Genomic DNA, 17,025 nt, shown 5'->3' on the forward strand with positions numbered 1-17,025 from the left:
AATTCTGGAAATTGTTGACAGTTTTTAAATTCAGCTGTCCATTCTTCTTGGCTGTGTATATATGGCTTCATCTCAGCATCCCCTTCTTCTCCACATCCCTCTATTAAATGCCAGACTACTTTCGAGAGGCATGAGCTTTCAGCTGCTGTTCCATTGTACAACAGAAGTCATCGGCCCTCTGCCTGTTAAGCTGCCTTCGAAGAAAAGGGCACCGTACCTTTTCCGGATGCGAAGGCCACTTCAGGGATGGGGCCATATTGTCCTGGCCTCAGAAGATGCCTTTTGATAAAGCCATAACCACACTTGTTTTGGCAAGAATCAGTAGTCCCTCGTTTCGTGTCCTGTCTGTCCATTTTGTCCTGTTGATTCGAGGATACTTTGTTGTCCAGTGGCTAACTTTGGCCACAATGAAAGTTGACTCTGTATACAGTTTCTTCAATGCCCATATTTTCTCTGAAGTAGATTGGTACTGCCAGGAGCCGACATGTCTCAAAAAAGAAAAATTTTCTAAGTTATTAAAACATTTTAATTGCCATATTCTGTAGATCTCTGAAGGGTTTGAAAATGACCTGTCTAAAACATCTCTGCTCAATTTTTAAAACATATCTAATATGACTACAAGTTCTATTGTAATGTCTAACTACTAACTTTCATTTCTTTATATCCTAGTAGTTGGTAATAATAACATTCAAGGATCAGAAATTTGTATTACATTGTTAAATGAATGGTATAAATACAATTAGAAATATACATATAGCATTTTCTAACAATATCAGTTTCAAATTTGTATACCATATAAAACAATTCAATCCAATGTAAAGTATTAGTAATTGTCTTTTTCTTTCTTTCTTTCTTTTTTTCTTTTTTTTTTAAACAAGAACCTTAAATCTAATCTCCTTTGCTTAGCCTTTTTCTTAACCCTTGACAATAACTTGTAACCAACTCCCCTAAATACTGAAAATTATCCCAGACCCAAAACCCATTAAAAAGACCAAAAAACCACCTCTTTGGGAATATGGGCATCGTATTCTTAAAATTGCTTCCTGCTGGGTATGGGCGAAGTTTTCTTTATCCTGAAAGAAAAATTTTAGGTTAATTGTCAAATTCTAGGAAAGGTAACTCGATCCTTCATTATCCAGTCTGTGTATAATGCCAAAGTTCAGGGTTTATCTCAAGTCCTTATTCAAGTAGTCTTTGAGACTGGATTTGAGACTGGTACAGTAGGTTCCTGAATAACCAGTGTAATTGTCAGCCTGTAAATACAGACTTTCTATTGGAGTAGATCCATGTCCCAGAGGTCTTCTCTGGTGGCTATCCTAAATTTCTGAAGATACTACTGAGATTCCATAGACCGGAAGTGGACACAGTGGTGGACTGAGGGCCCCTGGGAGTGGGCATGGGTATGGAGTACAAGAGCTCCAGGTTGTGCCCATTCTAATCTAGGCATCCAATCCTCCCTTTAATCAATTGCTGCATAAAACTTCCACACAAAAAGGAAATAGATTAGAAAGTTATTTGGACTCTCAAGTCTGGAGGAATGTCTTGTTAAAGCACATTCTGTGTGGACACATAAGAGAGGTATGTCATGGGGCTATTCCCCATGGTTTAGAAATTGTTTGATACTTCGCCTTTGTTCCTCATATCTGTTCACATGTATGAATATGTGCTAGAAAGTCCTATGGTGTGTGTGTGTGTGTGTGTGTGTGTGTGTGTGTGTGTGTGTGTGTGTGTGTGTTTGTGTGAGTTTCATTGTGGTTCTCTCAGTTTTGTTTTCCTTTAATGAACAGTGGCTCTCGCAGCTAGGAGGACATCTCCCGGCAGGCTTAATACATGCACCTCTTACTGTTGGGAATCTGAGTATTTTTGACTAAATCAGTTTGCCCTGTGGAACCCCTACCATTGGGAAAAAGAAAAGCTCCACCTGTGCCTCTCCATAAATGAGTTGTGAATAATGGTCAAATGATGCTTTATCCTATATTAACAGAAAGTAAGACTAACAGAAGAGCCAGACTGAGAATGACTGAGCTGATTGAATCTGAATTTATTTCTGTGTACTTTAGGCTTAGAGAGTCTCTCTAAGACAGGACTAACTGGAGAGAGATGAGGTGAAGGGAACATATTCCTGATCACACTACAGAGTGGGAACCATTCAAAGCCCCTACCTCTATGGTTTCTGTTGATCACATTCTGTACTTCATAGAAATGAGCATGATAATTGTTGGGAGCATTTACAGATCACATTTTGAAAAGGAACCATCTCAAAATGCATCCTCATAACTGTTTAATATCTTCTGCTGCAAACCAGAATACTTTCTTACTTTTAAGACACTACAGAGTAAGCATGGAAGTTGAAAGTTTGAAGAGGAGAGAACTCACAACTGTGAGTGAAATATAAGGTATCAGGAGGCTGAATCTAATCAATCAAAATGATTAAATTGAGAAGCATTTAAGACTATACATAACACAAAATACATAGCAAAATTCACTTATGATTTTTATTCTTGGTTTCCAACTTGACTTCTTATGGAAAGAACTAAAATCCTAAAATGGAGGACACATCTCTGAGATTTTCTGCTTAAGTAGCAGAGTTAGATCCACTTACAATCTGTATTTGGAGGTAGGAAGAGATAAATATTTAATCCGGATCTCAGGGCCTGAAGACACACACACACCTTTAATACATATCTTGATTTTGGAAGGCACACCCTAAATTTAGCCATACCCTCTGTTGTTGCTCTTTGCCTCCTTGCCCTCACCTTGCAGCAAGTCCATTCCTTTCCTCTCTTTAGAGAATACTTCTCTGGAATGCCAAAATATATTGAATACAGCTCAGCTGTCCAACCTCCTAGACTGAATAACTATGGGATTCTTGTACTTCCCCTTCATAAATATCTATTGTGGAATTACAGGACTGTAGTCCCAAGTCATGCTAATAAATACCCCTCCCTCATCTATAGAAAGATTTATTATGTAAATTCTGGTACTTTTGTGTACACTACTACAACACTTTTTTATATGTATGAATAAAATGTCCCAAATTATTCAACAGTTGTGAATAATGGTCAAAACTAGTTACCTATTGACCTTAGATGAAACCTAGAGAAAAATGGAGTGATGTAACAGTCCCTAGTAGTCTAGACTGTCTTCTCTGAAACTAATATTGAAATCTGGATAGCAAATTTGAGAGAGAACCAGGTAAGCAATTTTAATAGACCTATAACCCCTAAAGAAACAGAAGCAGTCATTAAAATTCTCCCAAGCAAAAAAAAAAAAAAGCCACTTGTCAGATGGTTTCAGTGCAGAATTCTACCAGAATGTCAAAGAAGAGCTAGTATCAATACTTCTCAAATTGTTCCACACAATAAAAACAGAAGGAACATTGTCAAACTCTTTCTGTGAGGCTACAGTTACCCTGATATCCAAAACACACAAAGATGCCACAAAGAAAAAAAATTACAGACCAATCTCACTCATGAACATTGATGCAAAAATATTCAATAAAATGCTGGCAAACTGAATCCAAGAACACATTAAAAAAATCATCCATTATGATCAAGTAGGTTTCATCTAAGAGATACAGGGGTGGTTCAACATACAAAAATCTGACAATGTAATCCATCATATAAACAATCTGAAAGAAAAAAATCCCACATGATCATCTCATTAGATGCTGAAAAAGCCTTTAACAAAATCCAACACCCCTTCATGATAAAGTTCCTGGAGAAATCAGGAATACAAGGAACATACCTAACCATAATAAAAGTAATTTATACCAAGCCATCAACCAACATCAAATAAATGGAAAGAAACTCAAAGTGATTCCACTAAAATCAGGAACAATACAAGCCTGTGCACTCTCCCCATATCTATTCAAAATAGCACTTGAAGTTCTAGCTAGAGTAATAAGACAACAAAAGAAGATCAAGGGGAAACAAGTTGGAAAGGAAGATAGCAAACATTTGCTCTTTACAGATAATATGATTGTATATATACGTAGCCCCAAAAATTCTACCAGGGAACACCTACAACTGGTAAACACCCTCAGTAATGTGGCAGGAGACACAATTAATTTAAAAAGATCAGTAGCCCTCCTATGACAAATGGGTTGAGAAAAAATCAGAGAAACATCACCCTTTGATACAGCCACAAATAATATTGTAGTGATAAAGCCAGCCCTACCACCACCTGTTTACATTGTCCGAATGAGGGGCTGTGGATCAAAAAACAGAGACAAAAGACAGCTGGTCATTCACTTCAGCAGAATGCCAAATGCTGTTTATTGAAAGAGGGAGGAAACCTTAAACACAGGCTTACAGCACAATGGGAGAACCCCAGAGGCAGAAGTTAGCTACTGATGTTTACAATCTTGCATCTAAGCTGTTAAAGCACAATATGCAGGATACACAAACAAGGACCTTCCCTTAAGCATTCAGGAGAGTGGAAACTGGCAGGGAATTAGCATAGGGAGGACATCAAGGTCAAGGTCAGCAAGCAAAGCAAGTGCTACCCAAACAGGGGGCCAGGGCCCTACAAAATACCTTGGGGTAACTTTAACCAAACAAGTAAAATACCTGTATGACAAGGACTAAAAGTCATTGAAGAAGATATCAGAAAATGGAAAGATCTGCCATGTTCATGGATAGGTAGAATCAACATAGTAAAAATGGCAACCTTTTCAAAATCAGTCTACAAATTCATGCAGTCCTCATCAAAATGCCAAGTCAAATCTTCACAGACCCCAAAAGAACAATACTGAGCTTGATATGGAAAAACAGTAAAACTAGGATATCTGAACCAATCCTTGACAATAAAGCAACCTCTGGAGGCATCATGATCCCTGACCACAAGCTCTACTATAGAACTAGAGTAATAAAAACAAATTGGCATTCACATAAAAACCCACATGTGAACTAAAAGAATCAAAGTGAAGACCCTTAAATCAATCCACACACTTGTGAACACCTTTTTTTTTTTTTTTTTTTTTTGACGAAGAACTCAAAATTGTACAATGTAAAAGAGAAAGTATCTTCAAAAAATAGTGCTGGCATAACTGGATATCAACATGTTGAACATTGCAAATAGATCCATAAATATCAACACGAACAAAACTCAAATACAAATGGATGGAAGACCTCAACATAAATTCAGCTACACTGAACCTGATAGAGGAGAAAGTAGGAAGTATTCTAGAAAGCATTGGGACAGGAGACCACTTCCTAAATTTAACCCCAGTAGCACAGACACTGAGAGCAACAATTAATAAATGGGACCTCTTGAAACTGAGAAGCTTCTGTAAGGCAAAGGACACAGTAATAAGAAACAATGACAGCCTAAAGAATTGGAACCCCCCCATCTAACAAAGGGCTGATCTCTAAAATATATAAAGAACTCAAAAAACTAGATAGAAAATATCAAACAATCCAATTTAAAAATGAGCTACAGAGCTAAACAGAGTATTCTCAACAGAAGAATCCCAAATGGCTGAAAGATATTTAAGGAATTGCTCAGCATCTTTAGTCATTGGGGAAATGCAAATCAAAATGACTCTGAGATACCATTTTACACTTGTCAAAATGGCTAAGATAAAAAACAGATGACAACTTATTTTGTAGAGGATGTGGAACAAAGGAAACACTCCTCCACTGATGGTGAGAGTGTAATCTTGCACAGGCATTTTGGAAATCAGTAATGATTTTTCTTAGAAAAATAGGAACCCATCTACCTCAAGACCCAATGATACCACTCTTGGACATCAATTACATCACAAGAACATTTGCTCAACTATGTTTAAAGCAGCATTATTCATAACAGCCAGAACCTGGAAGCAACCAAGATCCCCCTCAACTAAAGAACAGATGAAGAAAATGTGGTATATATACAAAATAGAGTATTACTCAGCTTTAAAAAAAAAATGACATTATAAAATTTGCAGGCAAATGGATGGGACTAGAAAATGTCATTGTGAGTGAGGTGACCCAGACTCAGGAAGACAAGCTTGGTAAACATTCACTCATAATTGGATACTAGAGTTAAAGCAAAGGATAATCAGAATACAATCTACAGCTCCAGAGAAACTAGGAAACAAGGAGAACCCTAAGAGGGTTACAGATCATCTTGGGAAGGGGAAACAGAGGAGATCCCATAGAGTAGACTGGGGATGACTACAAGCAATAATGGTGAGGCTGCATGAACTGGCCTATCCTTGTAATCAGGTTGGTGAATACCCCAACTGTCATCATAGAGCCTTTATCCAGTAACTGATTAATGCAGATGCAGAGACCCACAACCAAGCACCAAGCCGAACTCCAGGAGTCCAGTCAAAGAGAAGGAAGAGTGATTATATTAGCAAGGGAAATCAAGATCATGATGGGGAAATGTGGTGGTATTGTGTTCCCCAAAATATTGTGTACCTTAATAAATTTATCTGGGGTCAGAGAACAGACAGCCACTAGATACAAAGGCTAGAAAATGGTGGCACTCACACCTTTAATCCTAGCATTCCAGAGATAGAAATCCCTCTGGATCTCTGTGAGTTCAAGGCCACATTGGAAACAGCCAAGCATGGTGACACGCCTTTAATCCCAGAAAGCCAGCCTTTAATCCCAGGGAGTGGTGGTAGAAAGTAGAAAGATATATAAGGCGTGAGGACCAGAAACTAGAGGCTTTTGGCTGGTTAAGCATTTGGCCTGGTTAAGCTTTCAGGCTTTGGAGCAACACAGTTCAGCTGAGATTCATTCTGGATGAGGACTCAGAGGCTTCCAGTCTGAGGAAACAAAACCAGCTGAGGATCCGGCGAGGTGAGATAGCTGTGGCTTGCTTTGTCTCTCTGATCTACCAGCATGGACCCCAATAACTTGCCTTGAGTTTGATTTTATTAATAAGAACTTTTAAGATTCCTGCTACAGGGAAATCTACAAAGACTAGTGAACCAAGCTATTAGAAACTCAGGATCTTTAGACCAACAGCTATAGAACATGCATGGGATCAGATTAGGCCCTCTGTGTACCAAAGCCAGTTGTATAGTTGGGTCTGTTTGAGGGTCCCCTGGCAGTGTGATCAAAATCTATCCCTGGTACATGAGCTGCGTCTCTGGATTCCATTCACTGTGATGGCAGAGACTGACTCAACTCTGCCAGTGTTAGGCTAACTTGGTCGATAGAATAGCTTCTGAGAGTGCCAGACATGCAGAGTAGAAAGCCATCAAAAATGAAAGAAAGATGTATAAATGAAATCATGGTTACCTCTTGAGTTCCTGCTAAAATTCTTCAGATGCCAAAGCTTTAGAATATACCCTAGTCTTTCAGAGCGGTTCCATCCTCTTTAAGAAAGTAACTGTGATGGGATAGAGTAATGGTTCTGCAGTAAAGTTGCTGGATAACTTTCCAGAAGACTGGCATCCAATTTACTGCTTTCAAGGGTACCTGACAATAGTCGGTAACTCCAGTTATCAGTTATCCAGGGGATCCAACAGCCTCTTCTGACCTCTGAGGGCACCATATTCTCATGGTGCACAGAACCACCTGTGTAACAAGGCCCAGGCATTAGCAGGCCCCCATGCCTAAGTACAACTGTCTCTGTGACAGAAGTGCTATTCCAGGTGTAAAACCCAGCATTTCTATAAAACACAGCAAACCCCTGCCACAACTAAAATGAAGGCTTAATCCACCAAAGTCCATAGTTCTGGGAATATCTCTAAATGTTCAAACCTTGCTGGAAATACAGTAACATTATGGCTTTCATAGTGGCTAACACTTCTTGTTAACTGAAGATTCTCAACCCATAATATGGGTTTTGTGCTTAATAGCTCATCCTGAGAAAAGCTACTTGCTGCAACAGAAACCAGAATACCTCATGTGGTTTCCAGCTGACTAAAAAAGACTTTGTGTTGCCTTCAATCCATGTTCAAACACTCTCTCTCTGTCTCTGTCTCTGTCTCTGTCTCTGTCTCTCTTTCTCTGTCTTTCTCTGTCTCTCTCACTATTTGTCGCTGTCTCTGTCTCTCTCTTTCTCTCTCTCTCTCTCTCACTATTTGTCTCTGTCTCTGTCTCTCTGTCTCTCTCTTTCTCTCTCTCTCTCTCTCACTATTTGTCTCTGTCTCTGTCTCTCTGTCTCTCTCTTTCTCGCTCTCTCTCTCTCTCACTATTTGTCTCTGTCTCTCTCTCTGTGTTTGTGTGAAAGTCTTTCTATGTGTTACTGTCAGTTTTCTTGTGCTGTATTGACCACTGGCTTTCTCTGGTGTGTGGACACGCCTGCTGCATAAGACCTGTGCCTTCTCCTGTTGGGGACCTGAATTTTTTGTCTGTTACAGGTCCCCCAGAGAACCACTTACCTGAAATAAAAGATCCACCTGCCCATTCCTGGAATGAGACACTGTATGAAAAGGTCCTATACTGAGCCCCTGACAGGAGTTTGTTGCCTCATGAGAGACTTCTCCTACCCTGCAGTACCTGCACCCTGATCCTAAACAAATAAAGAAGAGTCACCGTGGCTACTAGTTAGCAATCTAACAAAGATTCCTAAATGAGGGACCAAACTTTCAGAGATCAAAACCAGTTGATTGATTTATCCTGGAATGAGGGAAGAACAGCATCAGAGCCAGACCTTTCAGGAGAGGTAAGCTGGGAATTGCTGAGTTGATTGAATCATTGAAGGTATTGTCATAACCTATAGGTTTAGTAAGTCCCTGAAAAGACATGATGAACTAAAGGGAGATGATAAATATGGTGAGCATTTTACTGATCACATACTAAGGTGAATGGCCTCAAAAGCCCATTGTTGGTAACAGTTGAATACATTCTGCACCTTTTGGAAACCTGAATACTGTCTCACACTCAAGGCCCAGCAATGTAAGCCTGGAAGTTCAAAGTTTAAAGAGGTCAGAACTCACCAGTGAAGGATGAAAATTATGAGATATTGAAAAGCTGAATCTTGGCAGTCAGAGGGTGGAATTGAGAAGCACTTAGAATCTTCTCATAGCACACACTTAACTGGATGTGGCCAAGTGTTACCAATGAGGATTATCTGGGTTTTTGGGAGTGGCAAGACCACCAATGAGAGTTGGTGGAGACATCCCAGAGACTGTGAGTCTGGATAGAATGAACACTGCCATGTTCAGAGGTTTGTGTTTGGCCTTGCTTCTTGACCACCATAAATGAATTCTTCCATCTTGATCTCCAAGCTGTGACTGGAAAAGGAAAACGCATCTTCCCAGGTCATGTTAGTGGAAGGATTTAGTGTAAAACCCCTAAAAGAGGAAATAACAGCTATGTAGGAATGACACCATCCCTATTTTATTTAACATGAACCACAATAAGCACAATACACTTTTGTTGTTTTTTGTTGGTTCCCAACTTAACAAGACATGGAATTAACTAAAACCCTAAAGTGGAGGTCGCTACAGTGAGAAGTGTTTTGCTTCAGTTGAAGTAGGTAGATCCACTTCAGGAACAGACTTTGGAGAAAAAAGACACAAACATTTAATCCGGATCTCAAGGCCTGAAGACACAAACCTTTAATCCAGATCTTGAGGTTAGAAGACACACCCAAACTATGCCACACCCTCTGCTTGAAGCCTATAAAAGGACATGGAAGCTAGAAGCACTTGGTATTTGCCTGCTTGCCCTCACCTTGCAGCAAGTCCATTTCTTCACTGGCAATAGAGAATATTTGGAACTCTAGGATACACTGAAGACCAGTAGACACCACCCAAATTCCTGGACTTGGTAAGTACTGGAATCATTTACTATCTCTTATACAGCTAGCCAATGTGGGATTAGCAGGGCTTCAGACCTTAGTCATTCTAATAAATCACCTTCCTTAATAAACAGAAAGATCCTTTTTGCATGTTCTGTTATTCTAGAGAACCTAGTACAACATTTTTTGATATGAGTGTATCAAATGTTCCAAAATTTTCAACACCTGTGTATAATTGTCAAAACCAGTTAACTACAGAACCAAGATTCAATCTAGACAAACAATGGAGTGATGTAAGAGTCCCTAGTAGCCTACACTATCTTCTCTGAAGCAAGTATTGAAATCTATATAGAAAATATCAGAGATCAAAGTTTCCAGCACCATCAAAGACAGAGTAGAGGAAAAAAAAAAAAAACTTAAAATCTAATTCATGCCGGGCAGTGGTGGTGCATGCCTTTAATCCCAGCACTCAGGAGGCAGAGGCAGGTGGATCACTTTGAGTTTGAGGCCAGCCTTGTCTCTAAGGTGAGTTCCAGGAAAGGCACAAAGCTACACAGAGAAACCTTGTCTCAAAAAGCCAAAAAAAAAAAAAAAACCCAACAATCTAATTCATGTCTATTGTTGTGTCTCACAAGGTGAAGAGAAAACAATTGCTAGTTCTTCATTTTGGATCCAATTTAACATTCAAACTACCTCCAGGAGAAATGGCAGGAAACGGGACAGTCCAGAGATGGGACCACACTCAAATCAACCTTCAGAATTTCTCCTACATGTGGACCATCAGCAACTTCCATTCTATTGTGGAGGAAAGGCTAGGAAGCCTTAGAAGCCCAACTTTTTCAATAGAAGCCAATGACAAATGGTGTTTGACAGTACACCCTAACGGACTCGATGAAGTAAGTGCAGATTACCTGTCAGTTAATCTAGTTTTGCTCAGCTGTTTAAAGAGTCATGTTTGGGCAAAGTTCCAATTCTGGATCATAAATGATGAAGGAGACAAAACAGAAACCATGAGGAGCCTAAAAGCCTTTAAGTTCATGCCAGGCCATGGCTGTGGATTCAAAAAGTACATCCTTCGAGATTTCCTCCTGTCTCATGCACCTCGTCTTCTTCCACATGACCAGCTCACCCTTCTCTGCATTGTGAGCATGGTCCAGGATCTAGGATCAGGATCAGTCAGCATCTCTGACTGGAACAGAAAGCCAAGTATTCAAGTTCCAAGCTGCACATTGGCAGATGATCTAGGAGAGCTGTGGGAGAATTCCCAATTCACAGACTGCTGCCTGGTGGTAGCTGGCCAGGAATTTCGGGCTCACAAGGCCATCTTAGCGGCTCGATCTCCAGTTTTCAGAGCCATGTTTCAACAGGACATGGAGGAGAGCAGAAAGAATCACATTGAGATCCCTGACCTGGAGCCACAAGTCTTCAAGACAATGATGGACTTCATTTACACAGGAACAGCACCAGACCTCAATAGCATGGCAGATGCTTTGCTGGCAGCTGCTGACAAGTATGGCCTAGAGCGTTTGAAGGTTATTTGTGAGGATGCCCTCTTCAGGGACCTCTCTGTGGAGAATGCTGCCCACACTCTCTTCCTGGCTGACCTCCACAGCTCAGGGCAGCTGAAAACCCAGACACTGGATTTCATTACAGCTCATGTTTCTGAGGTCTCTGAGACCCCAGGCTGGAAGGCAATGGTGGGGTTATGTCCCCACATAGTGGCTGAAGCACAACGTTATCTGGCTCCTGTTCATCTCCCATTCTTGGAGCCCCCTTTCAAACGCTTGAAGCGATCCTAGGACCTGGTCAGCCTTGTCCTATACTTGTAACCCAGAAGCAACAGCTAATGTTGTTACCAAAGTCACTAGGCTAGACTATGGGATGTGTGGAACATTTCTAGTAAAGCTAGGGAGAAACAGCATGGTGGCTGAGGCTTAATAGAGATGTAAAGGAGTCAATGTCTGGATTGGACTGAGAAGATCATATGACCAAGGGCTCAGCAAAGGAACAAATAAAAATGAATATTTCCTTCCAAGAGAAGTAGAAATGAATGAAGACTTTTTCTCTAAACTTGGTGGGGAGGACTGTAGAGAACACTCAGTTGCAAAAGCAACTGTTGCTCTTGCAGAGGACCCTTGTTCAGTCTTCCTCTCGTCTCCATGGTCAAATCAATCTCTGTAGACCCTACCTACCCAAAATAAAATATCAAACAAATAAAAATTTAAACTCTGTTAGTAGATTCCAATATTGTTTGTGTTTGAAAAATCCTATTTTAGTCTATCCAGCTCTGCTCAGCTGTGGAAGTTTGTGCAGGGCACTTACTCCTACACACACACAGAATTCAGTGAAATTATCCCTAATGAAATTCTCTTATAATCATACATTTGTGCATAGCCCAATCGACATCAGTTAGGCTTTCTCCAGCATCTGAGAGCAGATACTGAGGTCCACAGGCAAACATTAGATATAGTGCAGGGAACCTCAAGTAAGAGAAGACAGGATTGTAGTGTGATACCTCAGTAAAACCCCCACTCTATCCCCTACAGACAAAGAGAAGTTTAAACCAGGATTCCTAAGTGTAGATAAGAACTTAGACCCCTTTTCCCCAGGTGGCTGTATCTGCTACAGGGACTTTGGAAAACACAGTCAGGATATTCGACCAAAAGACTAAAAAGGGAGGTAGGTTAAAATAAATTATATGGTCTGTGCCTTTAAGAACTAGCCTCACAAAGAAAGGGGAGTGCTCCTTCCAACCTCCCTGCTGTGAGTGAGAGATTTAGAAGAGCCTCCCTGGAGGCTTGTATACTTAGACAACACCTTACTTTTGCATTCTGTACCTAAAGTCTCCAGTGGCGGCTTTGGGGACACAATCTAGGCACAACAAGACCCTCACTCTATTGCCTCAAAAAGGGGGCCTTAGACAAAGATATCTCAATATAGATAGACCCAGGTCAGTTTCAAGTCCCCAGAAATGATGGCGCCAGCCCCAGGAACAAAAGAACAGAGTCAGGATGTCTGATGGTAACCAATTAACCACGAGATGCCCCTCTCCAGAGATAACATGACCTGACCCTGGAGAGGAGTTGTAAAACTCCTGACAAGGCAAACAGACAAGCTAGAATAAGATAAAGTCCAGGCCCAGAAAAAACTGGACCAATCAAGGATGGAGCCGTACTAACTCCCTCCCCTCTAAGAAATTTTATGGGTTTTGCCTATAAAAACTAACTTCCCCAAGAAAGAGGTACTCCTCCCTGCCTCACTGTATTGGGTGTAGGAATGTGTCCCTGTCTAGACTTGTATCTGCAGAATAAACCTTGCTGTTGCATTCTGGACATCCAAGGTCTTCCGTGGTCTCTTTGGGGGGGTCAAAATCTGGGCACAACAGTAGGATGGATCAAAGGTATCAGGTAAAAGGAACACACAGATTTATCTAAACAGGGTCCGTGGGGGTTCACAGACACTGAACAGGCAATCACAGAGCATGCATGGGTCTGTACTAAGTCCTCTATGTATGTAATGTGCTTGTTTAGCTCAGGGGTTGTGTGGGAGTCCTAGCAACAGGAGTGTGTGGAGTCTCTGAACTGTTTGTCTGACATTGGAAACTTTTCTTCTGAGTTCCTCCTCCAGCCTTGATATGAGGGTTTGTGCCTACTATTATTACATTTTGTTATCTTGTGTTCTTTTCTTTTCTGAAGGGAAACTGAGGAGTAGTACAAATATGTGGAGTGGAGAGAGGGAAGACTATGGTCATATGGGATTTTGTGAGAGAAGAAAAAATAAAAACAAAAAAAATAAATTAACAAATATTAGAAAGACATTTGGGGAAGAAGTATTTGGACAGATCTACAAAGGAGCAAAGAATGTGAAGATCATTTTGTCCCCTGTAAATGCCCACACAAGGTGTCTTCAATTAGAGATGGAGATCAATAATCAAGTAGATAGGATGACCCATTAGATGGGTAGTCAGTCACTTTGTCAAGCCATCCTTGATATTGCCTCATGGGCCCATGGACAAAGCAGCCATGGCAGGTGAATAGAGGTTATGTGTGACATCAAAAACCTGGACATCCATTCATGACTGACCTAGTTACAGTTGCTGCAGGATGCCAGATCTGCCAACAGCAGAGACCAATACAGAGCCCCAGAGGTGTCACCATTTTTCCAGGCTGACTAGCCAACTAATTCATGAGAGGATGACTACATTGTGCCACTTCCTCTGTGGAATGGACCACATGGGATAGTATTTACCAGGAAGCATTTTTCTCCATAGCCCAGACATGGATGTAGGAACCAGGTATTAGAAAAGAAAATAGAAAAGAAACCAATCAATCATTATCACCCCTAGTGACATCTAGGAAAAAAACTTGCTCTCTGTTTCCATGATTTGAGTCACATGAACATAATGATATGTGGATACGAGAGTGATGTCAAAAGCTTTGAGGAAAAATAAAAATGTGAGAAGTTTTAATTGTGGTAAACAAGGTCATTTGAAAAGAGAGTATAAACAGGCATTCTTAGAAACCAAGTGTTTGAGGAACAATGGCAAGAGAATGCCCCTACCTTGTGGATTATGCACAAGGTGTAGGAAGAGTAAACACAGGACTAAGGAATGTAGATCAACAAGTGACAGACAAGGTAATCCTTTGCCTCTGCTTTTAGGAAACTCCCTAAGGGCCTCATGCAGGCCCCATGGGGAATTTAGTTCAGACCTTTCCTGCCATTGTAGAAGAAATCACTTCTCAGAGCAATTAAATAACCAAATGCCTATTGTAATAATCCAGGCTGATAGGTGATAAAACAGTGGAAGCAGAGAAAACAGAAAATTCAGGAGAAACCATAAAGAAAGATTTTTTGGCAAACATCTTTAAATGAACAAAGACCAAAATTAAAAACAGGAATAAATGATGCTATCTTGGAAGGTTTAGTGGTTTAGATGTGGATGTTACAATAGTTGCACCAGAATTTTGGCATCCTCATTGACCTCTTCAGGATGTAAATGTTTAGCTGTTAGGGATTAGAACATTATCTCAAGTGAACCAGAGCACAAGATGGCTTGAATATATAGGGCAAGAAGGACAGAGAGGAAAATTAAAGCCATATATGAGTAATATAGCTATGAATTTATTGGGCCATGATCTATTACAACAATGAAATATCAGATTAATATTTCTCTAACTTCAGAAACAAACTATAAACTAACACATGTTTCTGAGAGAAATATTAGGAGATATTATAAAGAGCAGTCCCAGGCAATGCAGATTGTACAAGAACAGGGCACAACAACTGCTGAACTTTCAAAGACACCAACAGCTCCACCTTTAAAATGGTTAACAGACAAGCCTGCATGGGTTCAGCAATGGCCTTTAACAACAGAAAATGCAGGCTTTAAAAGAGCTGGAACGAGAGCAGTTAAATGCTCGTTATATTGAAAAATCAACCAGTCCTTGGAATTCTCCTGTATTTGTTATTAAAAAGAAATCTGGTTATTGGAGAATGATAACGGACCTAAGAGCAATTCAGAAAGTAATTCAGTCAATGGGCTCTCTGCAATCTGCTTTTCCTTTGCCTACTTTATTATCTAAAGGATGGTCTCTTATAGTTATCAATTTAAAAGACTGTTTCTTTTCATTATCCTTACAAGAAACAGACAGAGAAAGATTTGCCTTCACGGTGCCTACAGCCAGTTAGGTATGTCAATGGAAGGTTCTCCCACAGGGAATGTTGAATAGCCCAACCCTGTGCCAATGTTTTGTATGAGAGCCATTGAAAGTTTGGAAATTTGATTTAGGAACAATATCCTGAATCTATAATTTATTATTACACGGATGATATTTTACTAGCTGATTCAAATGCAGAGAGAAGGAATGTTGGAAGAATTAAAGAAAATTTTGCCTTGTTGGAGATTACAAATCGCTCCTGAAAAGATACAAAAGGGAGATTCTATTAATTATTTGGGATATAAAACAGCTCTTCAAAAAATTAGACCCCCAAAGGTACATATTAGGAGAAATTACGTACTCTTAATGACTTCTAAAGGTTATTTGGAGACATTTTCCATCCATGAAAATGGGGTAAAAAAAGAGGAACTGAGCAATTTGTTCAAAACTTTTGAGAGTGAAAAGGGCTTAAATCATCCAAGAGAATTGTTAGCTAAAGCCGAGAGAGAATTGGCCTTGGTGGAAAAGAAAGTACAGGAAGAACATGTGGATCATGTAGATCTAAATCTTGATTGTATTTTGGTTATTTTCCCCTCTAAGCATTCTCCTACAGGAATTTTAATGCAGGGAAAGATATTATATTGGAATGGATATGTCTATCAAACAAACAGAGTAAATTATTAAAAACGTATATGGAGATATCTCTGACTTGATTTTAAAAGGAAAATTGTGACTTTTCAATTAGCAGGAATAGAGTGAGCTGAAATTGTAGTACCTTTAACTAAGGAGGCGATTGATCAATTATGGGCAGAAAGTGATCCTTGCAAAGAGCTGGCAGTAATTTTTTTGGAGAGATTAACAGCAAATATCCCAAAAGTGAGAGAATTCAACTTATTCAGAGATCTGATTGGATTCTGGCTCCCTTTGTTCAGGAAACACTCATATCTGGAGCCCATACATTTTATACCAAAGCAAACCAACAAGGAAAGGCAGATTATAAGTCAGAAAATTTAAGTAAAGTGGTTCAAAGTCCTTATAATTTGGTTCAAAAATTGGAATTATATGCTAATCTGTTGGTATTAGTAGTTTTTCAGAATGTCTCAACATAGTTACTGACTCTCAGTATGCTAAAACCGTGGTCTTACATATTGAGACTGCAACATTTATCCCTGATGAGTCAGAATTAACTTTGTTACTTATTTAGTTACAAGATATAATCAGGAATATGAAGCATCCTTTATACCAACTTACATCTGATCCCATATGACTCTGCCATGCCTTCTAGCACAAGTTATTGATGAGATTGATAAACTATTGATAGGAAATGTGCTGGATGCCTCAGAATTTCATAAAAACATCAGGGCAATAGCAAACATTTAAAAAGTTTTTTTTTTTCCATAACCTGGCAACAAGTCAAAGAAATTGTAAGGAAATGTACTACTTGTTCTTTTTACAGTCAGACTCTGCTACCAGCAGAATGTAACACGAAGGGTACTCAGAGGTATGAAATCTGGCAGATGGATGTGTTTCACTATGCAGAATTTTGAAAATTGAAATATGTATACCACACCATTGATACCTATTCAGGACTTCAGTGGGCAACTGCTCTGAGTTCTGAAAAAGCTGATTTGGTAATCATGAATTTGCTAGAAATTATGGCCATCAGGAGCATAAC

The 17,025-nt window shown here is 39.8% G+C and overlaps 1 pseudogene; it reads left to right on the forward strand.

The window, feature by feature from the left end:
- The first annotated feature begins 10,397 nt into the window (after positions 1-10,397).
- On the forward strand, positions 10,398-11,492 carry LOC102917754 (speckle-type POZ protein pseudogene; annotated as a pseudogene).
- Positions 11,493-17,025: the final 5,533 nt, after the last annotated feature.

Source organism: Peromyscus maniculatus, chromosome 6, assembly GCF_049852395.1.
Source record: "Peromyscus maniculatus bairdii isolate BWxNUB_F1_BW_parent chromosome 6, HU_Pman_BW_mat_3.1, whole genome shotgun sequence".
Lineage (NCBI taxonomy): Eukaryota > Metazoa > Chordata > Mammalia > Rodentia > Cricetidae > Peromyscus > Peromyscus maniculatus.